Source organism: Oncorhynchus gorbuscha, unplaced genomic scaffold, assembly GCF_021184085.1.
Source record: "Oncorhynchus gorbuscha isolate QuinsamMale2020 ecotype Even-year unplaced genomic scaffold, OgorEven_v1.0 Un_scaffold_1723, whole genome shotgun sequence".
Lineage (NCBI taxonomy): Eukaryota > Metazoa > Chordata > Actinopteri > Salmoniformes > Salmonidae > Oncorhynchus > Oncorhynchus gorbuscha.
In genome coordinates this window covers 92,044-107,237 of record NW_025746417.1, presented here as the reverse complement: position 1 = coordinate 107,237, position 15,194 = coordinate 92,044, and the positions used below count along the sequence as shown (strand labels likewise).

The window sequence follows — 15,194 nt, the reverse complement described above, 5'->3', positions numbered from 1 at the left end:
CCCTTGCACTATAAACTGAGAAAAGTCAGGGAAAATTACAAGAAGAAGAAGAAACAGAGCGACACAGGGTCAGAGGAAGAGAGAGAGGAAGAGAGGAAGAGAGAGAGGAAGAGAGAGAGGAAAAGAGAGAGAGAGAGACAGAGGAAGGGAGAGAGAGAGGAAGAGAGAGAGGAAGAGACAGAGAGGAAGAGAGAGAGAGAGAGCGAGAGAGAGAGAGAGAGAGAGAGAGAGAGAGAGAGAGGAAGAGACAGAGAGGAAGAGAGAGGAAGAGAGAGAGAGAGGAAGAGAGAGAGGGGAAGGGAGAGAGAGAGAGGAAGATAGAGAGAGGAAGAGAGAGAGGAAGAGAGAGAGAGAGAGGGAAAAGAGAGAGAGGAAGAGAGAGAGAGGAAGAGAGAGAGAGGAAGGGAGAGAGAGAGAGGAAGAGAGAGGGGAAGGGAGAGAGAGAGGAAGAGAGAGGAAGAGAGAGGAGGAGAGAGAGAGAGAGGAAGAGAGAGAGAGAGGAAGAGAGAGAGAGAATAGACAGAGAGAGCTTAATAAAGGCATAGATGTCTCTTCTCTGTTCTACCACCATCTCTATTCTCTTTCACCTGCGTGTTGCAGTGATCACAAAGCCGCGAGCCACATTGCCGTTTCCACGTGTTCTAAGGTGGCGTCCAGCTCATTCTAAACCCCGCCCCCGGTTACAGTCCAACTCTCCTTTTACCATTGGAAGGAACGGCCGTCAATCAAACAAGAGGGCGGGGCCAGCCCCACATGATTTGACAGCAGGTCGCATTGCGCCGTTTAGCCTGAGTTATATACTTTATGATGGGTATGTTGGTGAGGAAAAACCGCCACATAAACAAAACCACTATATTCTCTGTTATTTAACTATTTTGAGCCGTTTTTTTGGGGGGGGACGGGACCATTCCGTCGGTCCTGACCGCCTACCGACGAGAACCGAAGGACACCCACTCTAACTGACGTCACAGGATCCGTTCCAACACGGAAACCGTAATGGTGGGGGCTCGTCGTTTAGTCGGTACTGTTGTGATGGTCTCTCCGGATCTCTCATCCTACTTCTATCCACAACCTGGTAACACACGTTAAATAAAACACGTCAATCATAAAGAAGACTTTAATAAAAAAACAAAACAAAAAGTTCAACAAACGAAGCCCTGTGGCTGTGTAGACCAAAATGGACGATCGCTGGAGAAAAGTTGACAGATAATTCGACCACTTGTTCTTGTAAGGTTAATTAACACGATTCTTTGCGTTGATCGAGATTCCCGTTGGTAGATCTACAACCATGGGGAAGTTAACACGCTGTCTCCTCCTGCTGCTGTTGCTGCTGTCTTGGAAAGGAACCGACTTACAGGTGAGAGTTTGTTCCCGTTATAGATCTACAACCATGGGGAAGTTAACACGCTGTCTCCTCCTGCTGCTGTTGCTGCTGTCTTGGAAAGGAACCGACTTACAGGTGAGAGTTTGTTGTTATTTACTTGTTTATGGGGGAGGGGAGGGGGGAAACCGATTTACAGGTGAGTGTTTGTTGTTGTTTACTTGGGGGAAAGGAACCGATTTACAGGTGAGTGTTTGTTGTTGTTTCTTGGAAAGGAACCGATTTACAGGTGAGTGTTTGTTGTTGTTTACTTGTTTATGGGGGGAAGGAACCGATTTACAGGTGAGTGTTTGTTGTTGTTTACTTGTTTAAGGGGAGGAAACCGACTTACAGGTGAGTGTTTGTTGTTATTTACTTGTTTATGGGGGAGGGGAGGGGGAAACCGATTTACAGGTGAGTGTTTGTTGTTGTTTATGGGGGAGGGAGGGGGAAAACCGACTTACAGGTGAGTGTTTGTTGTTGCTGCTGTCTTGGAAAGGAACCGACCTACAGGTGAGTGTTTGTTGTTGTTTACTTGTTTATGGGGGAGGGGAGGGGGAAAACCGACTTGGTGAGTGTTTGTTGTTATTTACTTGTTTATGGGGGAGGGGAGGGGGAAACCGATTTACAGGTGAGTGTTTGTTGTTATTTACTTGTTTATGGGGGAACCGGGTGAGTGTTTGTTGTTGTTTACTTGGAAACCGATTTACAGGTGAGTGTTTGTTGTTGTTTACTTGGGGAAGGAACCGATTACAGGTGAGTGTTTGTTGTTGTTTACTTGGAAAGGAACCGACTTACAGGTGAGTGTTTGTTGTTATTTACTTGTTTATGGGGGAGGGAGGGGGAAACCGATTTACAGGGAGTGTTTGTTGTTGTTTATGGGGGAAGGAAAACCGACTTACAGGTGAGTGTTTGTTGTTGCTGCTGTCTTGGAAAGGAACCGACCTACAGGTGAGTGTTTGTTGTTGTTTACTTGTTTAAAGGAAAACCGACTTACAGGTGAGTGTTTGTTGTTATTTACTTGTTTAAGGGGAGGAAAACCGACTTACAGGTGAGTGTTTGTTGTTATTTACTTGTTTATGGGGGAGGGGAGGGGGAAACCGATTTACAGGTGAGTGTTTGTTGTTGTTTATGGGGGGGGGAGGGGGAAAACCGACTTACAGGTGAGTGTTTGTTGTTGCTGCTGTCTTGGAAAGGAACCGACCTACAGGTGAGTGTTTGTTGTTGTTTACTTGTTTATGGGGGAGTGGAGGGGGAAACCGACTTACAGGTGAGTGTTTGTTGTTATTTACTGTTTATGGGGAGGGGAGGGGGAAAACCGACTTACAGGTGAGTGTTTGTTGTTATTTACTTGTTTATGGGGGAGGGGAGGGGGGAAACCGATTTACAGGTGAGTGTTTGTTGTTGTTTATGGGGGAGGGGAGGGGGGAAAACCGACTTACAGGTGAGTGTTTGTTGTTGCTGCTGTCTTGGAAAGGAACCGACCTACAGGTGAGTGTTTGTTGTTGTTTACTTGTTTATGGGGGAGTGGAGGGGGGAAAACCGACTTACAGGTGAGTGTTTGTTGTTATTTACTTGTTTATGGGGAGGGGAGGGGGAAACCCCCAGGTGAGTGTTTGTTGTTATTTACTTGTTTATGGGGGAGGGGAGGGGGAAACTGTTTACAGGTGAGTGTTTGTTGTTGTTTATGGGGGAGGGGAGGGGGAAAACTGTCTGGTGAGTGTTTGTTGTTGCTGCTGTCTTGGAAAGGAACCGACTTACAGGTGAGTGTTTGTTGTTGTTTACTTGTTTATGGGGGAGGGGAGGGGGAAAACCGACTTACATGTGAGTGTTTGTTGTTGTTTACTTGGAAAGGAACCGATTTACAGGTGAGTGTTTGTTGTTGTTTACTTGGAAAGGAACCGATTTACAGGTGAGTGTTTGTTGTTGTTTACTTGGAAAGGAACCGACTTACAGGTGAGTGTTTGTTGTTATTTACTTGTTTATGGGGGAGTCTGATTTACAGGGGAGTGTTTGTTGTTGTTTAAAATGACTTACAGGTGAGTGTTTGTTGTTGCTGCTGTCTTGAAAGGAACCGACCTACAGGTGAGTGTTTGTTGTTGTTTACTTGTTTATGGGGTGGAGGGGAAAACCGACTTACAGGTGAGTGTTTGTTGTTATTTACTTGTTTAAGGGGAGGGGAAAACCGACTTACAGGTGAGTGTTTGTTGTTATTTACTTGTTTATGGGGGAGGGGGAGGGGGAAACCGATTTACAGGGAGTGTTTGTTGTTGTTTATGGGGGAGGGGAGGAGGGAAAACCGACTTACAGGTGAGTGTTTGTTGTTGCTGCTGTCTTGGAAAGGAACCGACCTACAGGTGAGTGTTTGTTGTTGTTTACTTGTTTATGGGGGAGTGGAGGGGGAAAACCGACTTACAGGTGAGTGTTTGTTGTTATTTACTTGTTTAAGGGAGGGGATATCGACTTCCAGGTGAGTGTTTGTTGTTATTTACTTGTTTATGGGGGAGGGGAGGGGGAAACCGATTTACAGGTGAGTGTTTGTTGTTGTTTATGGGGGTAGGGGAGGGGGAAAACCCACTTACAGGTGAGTGTTTGTTGTTGCTGCTGTCTTGTGGTGAGTGTTTGTTGTTGTTTACTTGTTTATGGGGAGTGGAGGGGGAAAACCGAACTAAGTGTTTGTTGTTATTTACTTGTTTAAGGGGAGGGGGAAACCACTCTCAGGTGAGTGTTTGTTGTTATTTACTTGGTTATGGGGGAGGGGAGGGGGAAACCGTAACAGGTGAGTGTTTGTTGTTGTTTATGGGAGGGGAGGGGGAAAACCGACTCTACAGGTGAGTGTTTGTTGTTGCTGCTGTCTTGGAAAGGAACCGACTTACAGGTGAGTGTTTGTTGTTGTTTACTAATGGGGAGGGAGGGTAAATCCTCTCCGTAACATGGTGTTTGTTGTTGTTTACTTGGAAAGGAACCGATTTACAGGTGAGTGTTTGTTGTTGTTTACTTCCGGAAAGGAACCGATTTACAGGTGAGTGTTTGTTGTTGTTTACTTGGAAAGGAACCGACTTACAGGTAGTGTTTGTTGTTATTTACTTGTTTATGGGGTTCGGGGGAAAACCGATTTACAGGTGAGTGTTTGTTGTTACTTGTTTATGGGGGAGGGGAGGGGGAAAACCGACTTACAGGTGAGTGTTTGTTGTTATTTACTTGTTTATGGGGGAGGGGAGGGGGAAACCGTACAGGGAGTGTTTGTTGTTGCTGCTGTCTTGTTTACAGGTGAGTGTTTGTTGTTATTTACTTGTTTATGTGTGTGTTGTGGGTAAAGGCCACTGTCTGGTCTATTTCGGGAACACGTACAAAGAGAGAGAGAGAGAGAGAGAGAGGACTCTAATACATTCAAGAATTGTTAAAAACCCCCATATCTGTCTGTCTGTCTGTCTGTCTGTCTGTCTGTCTGTCTGTCTGTCTGTCTGTCTGTCTGTCTGTCTGTCTGTCTGTCTGTCTGTCTGTCTGTCTGTCTGTCTGTCTGTCTGTCTGTCTGTCTGTCTGTCTGTCTGTCTGTCTGTCTGTCTGTCTGTCTGTCTGTCTGTCTGTCTGTCTGTCTGTCTGTCTGTCTGTCTGTCTGTCTGTCTGTCTGTCTGTCTGTCTGTCTGTCTGTCTGTCTGTCTGTCTGTCTGTCTGTCTGTCTGTCTGTCTGTCTGTCTGTCTGTCTGTCTGTCTGTCTGTCTGTCCTGTGTAGGTTACTTTTTAAAATGTAATCCGTTATAGTAACCTGTCTAATATTGTAGGCAATAACGTAACTAATGGTTCAAAGAGGGTATATCGCTCTCCGTAACTAATGGTTCGTAAAGAGGGTATATCGCTCTCCGTAACTAATGGTTCGTAAAGAGGGTATATCGCTCTCCGTAACTAATGGTGCGTAAAGAGGGTATATCGCTCTCCGGCGTTTTACCATTTGGATGCCTCTATATGTTGTAGTTTAAAGGTAAAGGCATTGGACATTGAAACACGTATGGACATTCCTTGTTAAATGACCACATATCCCTTTAAGGCGCCATACAGAGTCCGGTTCTATGACCACATATCCCTTTAAGGCGCCATACAGAGTCCGGTTCTATGACCACATATCCCTTTAAGGCGCCATACAGAGTCCGGTTCTATGACCACATATCCCTTTAAGGCGCCATACAGAGTCCGGTTCTATGACCACATATCCCTTTAAGGCGCCATACAGAGTCCGGTTCTATGACCACATATCCCTTTAAGGCGCCATACAGAGTCCGGTTCTATGACCACATATCCCTTTAAGGCGCCATACAGAGTCCGGTTCTATGACCACATATCCCTTTAAGGCGCCATACAGAGTCCGGTTCTATGACCACATATCCCTTTAAGGCGCCATACAGAGTCCGGTTCTATGACCACATATCCCTTTAAGGCGCCATACAGAGTCCGGTTCTATGACCACATATCCCTTTAAGGCGCCATACAGAGTCCGGTTCTATGACCACATATCCCTTTAAGGCGCCATACAGAGTCCGGTTCTATGACCACATATCCCTTTAAGGCGCCATACAGAGTCCGGTTCTATGACCACATATCCCTTTAAGGCGCCATACAGAGTCCGGTTCTATGACCACATATCCCTTTAAGGCGCCATACAGAGTCCGGTTCTATGACCACATATCCCTTTAAGGCGCCATACAGAGTCCGGTTCTATGACCACATATCCCTTTAAGGCGCCATACAGAGTCCGGTTCTATGACCACATATCCCTTTAAGGCGCCATACAGAGTCCGGTTCTATGACCACATATCCCTTTAAGGCGCCATACAGAGTCCGGTTCTATGACCACATATCCCTTTAAGGCGCCATACAGAGTCCGGTTCTATGCTGCCACCCCTTGTTGAGTAAATAAACGGTCTCTTTGCTGAGAAGGAGACGGGGGGGTGGGGTTAAACACACAACATGTGGTAAACGGTCTCTTTGCTGAGAAGGAGACGGGGAGGGGGGGGTGGGGTTATCTCGCTATTCAGGTTGTCCTGGTGTAACGGACATTTCCAGGTGAAAAACAAGGAGAGCAGTGGTTGATAACAGTCAATCAGAGATCGATCCAGTTTAATACGATCATTTACGGCGACATCGCCGGAACAGAAGCAGGCCCGTTTTATATTCTATTCAGACAGCACCTAATGTTCATCTCCAGAACAGAAGCAGGCCGGTTTTATATTCTATTCAGACAGCACCTAATGTTCATCTCCAGAACAGAAGCAGGCCGGTTTTATATTCTATTCAGACAGCACCTAATGTTCATCTCCAGAACAGAAGCAGGCCCGTTTTATATTCTATTCAGACAGCACCTAATGTTCATCTCCAGAACAGAAGCAGGCCGGTTTTATATTCTATTCAGACAGCACCTAATGTTCATCTCCAGAACAGAAGCAGGCCCGTTTTATATTCTATTCAGACAGCACCTAATGTTCATCTCCAGAACAGAAGCAGGCCCGTTTTATATTCTATTCAGATAGCACCTAATGTTCATCTCCAGAACAGAAGCAGGCCCGTTTTATATTCTATTCAGACAGCACCTAATGTTCATCTCCAGAACAGAAGCAGGCCCGTTTTATATTCTATTCAGACAGCACCTAATGTTCATCTCCAGAACAGAAGCAAGCCGGTTTTATATTCTATTCAGACAGCACCTAACGTTCATCTCCAGAACAGAAGCAGGCCGGTTTTATATTCTATTCAGACAGCACCTAATGTTCATCTCCAGAACAGGAAACCTCTCCTATATGTGCTGAACTGGTCTGATGCTTTAAGCACACTGTTTGATTAAATAATTACAGTCCTCTCTCCTGCTGGCTGTCTCAGATTCTGAACTGGTCTGATGCTTTAAGCACACTGTTTGATTAAATAATTACAGTCCTCTCTCTCCTGCTGGCTGTCTCAGATTCTGAACTGGTCTGATGCTTTAAGCACACTGTTTGATTAAATCATTACAGTCCTCTCTCTCCTGCTGGCTGTCTCAGATTCTGAACTGGTCTGATGCTTTAAGCACACTGTTTGATTAAATCATTACAGTCCTCTCTCTCCTGCTGGCTGTCTCAGATTCTGAACTGGTCTGATGCTTTAAGCACACTGTTTGATTAAATAATTACAGTCCTCTCTCTCCTGCTGGCTGTCTCCGATTCTGAACTGGTCTGATGCTTTAAGCACACTGTTTGATTAAATAATTACAGTCCTCTCTCTCCTGCTGGCTGTCTCAGATTCTGAACTGGTCTGATGCTTTAAGCACACTGTTTGATTAAATAATTACGGTCCTCTCTCTCCTGCTGGCTGTCTCAGATTCTGAACTGGTCTGATGCTTTAAGCACACTGTTTGATTAAATAATTACGGTCCTCTCTCTCCTGCTGGCTGTCTCAGATTCTGAACTGGTCTGATGCTTTAAGCACACTGTTTGATTAAATAATTACAGTCCTCTCTCTCCTGCTGGCTGTCTCAGATTCTGAACTGGTCTGATGCTTTAAGCACACTGTTTGATTAAATAATTACAGTCCTCTCTCTCCTGCTGGCTGTCTCAGATTCTGAACTGGTCTGATGCTTTAAGCACACTGTTTGATTAAATCATTACAGTCCTCTCTCTCCTGCTGGCTGTCTCAGATTCTGAACTGGTCTGATGCTTTAAGCACACTGTTTGATTAAATAATTACAGTCCTCTCTCTCCTGCTGGCTGTCTCCAATTCTGAACTGGTCTGATGCTTTAAGCACACTGTTTGATTAAATAATTACAGTCCTCTCTCTCCTGCTGGCTGTCTCAGATTCTGAACTGGTCTGATGCTTTAAGCACACTGTTTGATTAAATAATTACAGTCCTCTCTCTCCTGCTGGCTGTCCCAGATTCTGAACTGGTCTGATGCTTTAAGCACACTGTTTGATTAAATAATTACAGTCCTCTCTCTCCTGCTGGCTGTCTCAGATTCTGAACTGGTCTGATGCTTTAAGCACACTGTTTGATTAAATAATTACAGTCCTCACTCTCCTGCTGGCTGTCTCAGATTCTGAACTGGTCTGATGCTTTAAGCACACTGTTTGATTAAATAATTACAGTCCTTCAATGCCATACAACTCTCCTTCCGTGGCCTCCAATTGCTCTTAAATACAAGTAAAACTAAATGCATGCTCTTCAACCGATCGCTACCTGCACCTACCCGCCTGTCCAACATCACTACTCTGGACGGCTCTGACTTAGAATACGTGGACAACTACATACTTAGGTGTCTGGTTAGACTGTAAACTCTCCTTCCAGACCCATATCAAACATCTCCAATCCAAAGTTAAATCTAGAATTGGCTTCCTATTTCGCAACAAAGCATCCTTCACTCATGCTGCCAAACATACCCATGTAAAACTGACCATCCTACCAATCCTCGACTTTGGCGATGTCATTTACAAAATAGCCTCCAATACCCTACTCAACAAATTGGATGCAGTCTATCACAGTGCAATCCGTTTTGTCACCAAAGCCCCATATACTACCCACCATTGCGACCTGTACGCTCTCGTTGGCTGGCCCTCGCTTCATACTCGTCGCCAAGCCCACTGGCTCCATATCATCTACAAGACCCTGCTAGGTAAAGTCCCCCCTTATCTCAGCTCGCTGGTCACCATAGCATCTCCCACCTGTAGCACACGCTCCAGCAGGTATATCTCTCTAGTCACCCCCAAAACCAATTCTTTCTTTGGCCGCCTCTCCTTCCAGTTCTCTGCTGCCAATGACTGGAACGAACTACAAAAATCTCTGAAACTGGAAACACTTATCTCCCTCACTAGCTTTAAGCACCAGCTGTCAGAGCATCTTACAGATTACTGCACCTGTACATAGCCCACCTATAATTTAGCCCAAACAACTACCTCTTTCCCAACTGGATTTCATTTATTTATTTATTTTGCTCCTTTGCACGCCATTATTTTTATTTCTACTTTGCACATTCTTCCATTGCAAAACTACCATTCCAGTGTTTTACTTGCTATATTGTATTTACTTTGCCACCATGGCCTTTTTTGCCTTTACCTCCCTTCTCACCTCATTTACTCACATTGTATATAGACTTGTTTATACTGTATTATTGACTGTATGTTTGTTTTACTCCATGTGTAACTCTGTGTCGTTGTATCTGTCGAACTGCTTTGCTTTATCTTGGCCAGGTCGCAATTGTAAATGAGAACTTGTTCTCAACTTGCCTACCTGGTTAAATAAAGGTGAAAAAAAATAAATATATATTTTTTTATAATAATGTCCTCGTATTTTAATATCATTGTCATGTGGTTAATGAAAATTCAATCAAAAACCAAAAAATTACAATGAAACAAGCCTAAAAAGTAACTTTTATATTTCTAATTAAGTAAAAAAAAACAAATAACATTGCAGTTTGAACAAGATTGTTTTAAATTAAAAAATAATAATACTATAAATCACATTGGTTCCACATGGCCTGTCTGCAACGAACTTGAAACATTGTATCAACGAGTAACTTTTTTTTCTGGCCTGAAGCTCCTGCTAACAAACACGCTGCATTGTATAAAATATTCTGGGAACCTCAGTTTCCTGCACCAGTGAGCTCAGGACAGCTGGAGGCTATTTGTTCAAGGGGATAATCAGTAATCAGGTCGGCCTATTTTATGACGTTTCCACTGGATCAGAGCATGACATTGTTCCCTCTCTTTCTCTACCCCCCAGATGAAGTCAGTCTCTCCTCTCTCTCTCTCTACTCCCCAGGTGAAGTCAGTCTCTCTCTCTCTCTCTACTCCCTAGGTGAAATCAGTCTCTCTCTCTCTCTCTCTACTCCCTAGGTGAAATCAGTCTCTCTCTCTCTCTCTACTCCCTAGGTGAAGTCAGTCTCTCTCTCTCTCTCTCTACTCCCTAGGTGAAATCAGTCTCTCTCTCTCTCTCTCTACTCCCTAGGTGAAATCAGTCTCTCTCTCTCTCTCTACTCCCTAGGTGAAATCAGTCTCTCTCTCTCTCTCTACTCCCTAGGTGAAATCAGTCTCTCTCTCTCTCTCTACTCCCTAGGTGAAATCAGTCTCTCTCTCTCTCTACTCCCCAGGTGAAATCAGTCTCTCTCTCTCTCTACTCCCTAGGTGAAATCAGTCTCTCTCTCTCTCTACTCCCTAGGTGAAATCAGTCTCTACTCTCTCTCTACTCCCCAGGTGAAGTCAGTCTCTCTCTCTCTACTCCCTAGGGGAAATCAGTCTCTACTCTCTCTCTACTCCCCAGGTGAAGTCAGTCTCTCTCTCTCTCTCTCTCTCTACTCCCTAGGTGAAATCAGTCTCTACTCTCTCTCTACTCCCCAGGTGAAGTCAGTCTCTCTCTCTCTACCCCCCAGGTGAAGTCAGTCTCTCTCTCTCTACCCCCCAGGTGAAATCAGTGAGTGTAACTCTACCAGAGTCTCTACTGTTTGTGTCTACTCTGGATGGGAGTCTACATGCTGTCTCCAAGCAGTCTGGAGACATCAAATGGACCCTCAAAGAAGGTCAGCACCCGCTCTCACGCCCGCATACAGTATAGTGTATTAATATATACCTACAGTATAGTGTATTAATATATACCTACAGTATAGTATAATAATATATAGTATAGTATAATATGTAGTATAATAATATATAGTATAGTATAATATGTAGTGTAATAATATATACCTACAGTATAGTATAATAATATATAGTATAATATATAATATATACCTACAGTATAGTATAATAATATATAGTATAATAATATATAGTATAGTATAATATGTAGTATAATAATATATACCTACAATATAGTGTATTAATATATACCTACAGTGTAGTATAATAATATATAGTATAATAATATTTAGTATAGTATAATATGTAGTGTAATAATATATACCTACAGTATAGTGTAATAATATATAGTGTAATAATATATAGTATAATATAATATATACCTACAGTATAGTATAATATATAGTATAGTATAATATGTAGTGTAATAATATAGACCTACAGTATAGTGTATTAATATATACCTACAATATAGTATAATAATATATAGTATAATAATATATACCTACAATATAGTATAATAATATATAGTATAATAATATATAGTATAGTATAATATGTAGTGTAATAATATATACCTACAGTATAGTGTATTAATATATACCTACAGTATAATAATATATAGTATAATAATATATAGTATAGTATAATATGTAGTGTAATAATATATACCTACAGTATAATAATATATAGTATAATAATATATAGTATAGTATAATATATAATAATAGTATAGTATAGTATAATGTGTAATAATATATATCTACAGTATAGTGTAATAATATATAGTATAGTATAATATGTAGTGTAATAATATATATTATACTATATGTAGAGTAATAATATATACCTACAGTATAGTATAATAATATATAGTATAATAATATATAGTACAATATGTAGTGTAATAATATATACCTACAGTATAATAATATATAGTATAGTATAATATGTAGTGTAATAATATATATGATAATATAATATATACCTACAGTATAGTATAATAATATGTATATTATATGTATATATTATAATAATATAGTATAATAATATGTATAGTATAGTATAATAATATATACCTACAGTATAGTGTAATAATATATAGTATAGTATAATAATATGTATATTATAATATATAGTATAATAATATATAGTATAATATGTATAGTATAATAATATACAGTATAGTATAATAATATGTATATTATAATATATAGTATAATAATATGTATAGTATAGTATAATAATATATACCTACAGTATAGTATAATAATATATAGTATAATAATATATACCTGCAGATTAGTTTAATAATATATAGTATAATAATATACACCTACAGTATAGTATAATAATAAATAGTATAACAATATATTGTATAATATATACCTACAGTATATTATAATAATATATAGTATAATAATATATACCTACAGTATAGTATAATAATATATAGTATAGTATGATAATATATAGTATAATATACTAATTTATACCTACAATATAGTATAATAATATATACAGTATAATAATATACACCTACAGTATAGTATAATAATAAATAGTATAACAATATATTGTATAATATATACCTACAGTATATTATAATAATATATAGTATAATAATATATACCTACAGTATAGTATAATAATAAATAGTATAATAATATATTGTATAATATATACCTACAGTATATTATAATAATATATAGTATAATAATATATACCTACAGTATAGTATAATAATAATATATAAAGTGTAATAATATATACAGTATAATAATATATACCTACAGTATAGTATAATAATATATAGTATAATAATATATATAGTATAGCATAATAATTTATACATACAGTATAGGATAATAATAAATAGTATAATAATATATTGTATAATATATACCTACAGTATATTATAATAATATATAGTATAATAATATATACCTACAGTATAGTATAATAATATATAATATAATATACTAATTTATACCTACAGTATAGTATAATAATATATACAGTATAATAATATATACCTACAGTATAGTATAATAATATATAGTATAATATACTAATTTGTACCTACAGTATAGTATAATAATATATAGTATACTAATATATAGTATAATATGTATAGTATAGTATAATATATACCTATAGTTTAATAATACATAGTATAATAATATATTGTATAATATATACCTACAGTATAGTATAACAATATATAGTATAATAATATATACCTACAGTATAGTATAATAATAAATAGTATAATAATATATTGTATAATATATACCTACAGTATATTATAATAATGTATAGTATAATAATATATACCTACAGTATATTATAATAATATATAGTATAATATACTAATTTATACCTACAGTATAGTATAATAATATATAGTATAATATACTCATTTGTACCTACAGTATAGTATAATAATATATCGTATAATAATATATAGTATAATATGTATAGTATAGTATAATATATACCTATAGTTTAATAATACATAGTATAATAATATATTGTATAATATATACCTACAGTATAGTATAACAATATATAGTATAATATACTAATTTGTACCTACAGTATAGTATAATAATATATACAGTATAATAATATATACCTACAAAGTATAGTATAATAATATATACAGTATAATAATATATACCTACAGTATAGTATAATAATAAAATATAGTGTAATAATATATACAGTATAATAATATATACCTACAGTATAGTATAACAATATATAGTATAATAATATATACCTACAGTATAGTATAACAATATATAGTATAATAATATATACCTACAGTATAGTATAATAATATATACAGTATAATAATATATACCTACAGTATAGTATAATAATATATACAGTATAATAATATATACCTACAGTATAATATAACAATATATAGTATAATAATATATACCTACAGTATAGTATAATAATATATACAGTATAATAATATATACCTACAGTATAGTATAATAATATATAGTATAATAATATATACCTACAGTATAGTATAATAATAAAATAGTGTAATAATATATACAGTATAATAATATATACCTACAGTATAGTATAACAATATATAGTATAATAATATATACCTACAGTATAGTATAATAATATATAGTATAATAATATATACCTACAGTATAGTATAATAATAAAATATAGTGTAATAATATATACAGTATAATAATATATACCTACAGTATAGTATAGTGTAATAATATATAGTATAGCATAATAATTTATAGTATATAATAATAAGTTATACATACAGTATAGTATAATAATATATAGTATAGTATAATAATATATAGTATAGTATAATAATTTATACATACATACAGTATATTATAATATATAGTATAATAATACACTGCTCAAAAAAATAAAGGGAACACTAAAATAACACATCCTAGATCTGAATGAATGAAATATTCTTATTAAATACTTTTTTCTTTACATAGTTGAATGTGCTGACAACATAATCACACAAAAATTATCAATGGAAATCAAATGTATCAACCCATGGAGGTCTGGATTTGGAGTGACACTCAAAATTAAAGTGGAAAACCACTACAGGCCGATCCAACTTTGATGTAATGTCCTTAAAACAAGTCAAAGTGAGGCTCAGTAGTGTGTGTGGCCTCCACGTGCCTGTATGACCTCCCTACAACGTCTGGGCATGCTCCTGATGAGGTGGCGGATGGTCTCCTGAGGGATCTCCTCCCAGACCTGGACTAAAGCATCCTCCAACTCCTGGACAGTCTATGGTGCAACGTGGCGTTGGTGGATTGAGCGAGACATGATGTCCCAGATGTGCTCAATTGGATTCAGGTCTGGGGAACGGGCGGGCCAGTCCATAGCATCAATGCCTTCCTCTTGCAGGAACTGCTGACACACTCCAGCCACATGAGGTCTAGCATTGTCTTGCATTAGGAGGAACCCAGGGCCAACCGCATCAGCATATGGTCTCACAAGGGGTCTGAGGATCTCATCTCGGTACCTAATGGCAGTCAGGCTACCTCTGGCGAACACATGGAGGGCTGTGCGGCCCCCCAAAGAAATGCCACCCCACACCATGACTGACCCACCGCCAAACCGGTCATGCTGGAGGATGTTGCAGGCAGCAGAACGTTCTCCACGGCGTCTCCAGACTCTGTCACATCTGTCACATGTGCTCAGTGTGAACCTGCTTTCATCTGTGAA

At 38.3% G+C, this 15,194-nt stretch overlaps 1 pseudogene; it reads left to right on the top strand.

The window, feature by feature from the left end:
- The first annotated feature begins 1,383 nt into the window (after nucleotides 1-1,383).
- Nucleotides 1,384-15,194, top strand: part of LOC124023922 — a 59,228-nt pseudogene continuing 45,417 nt past the window's right edge.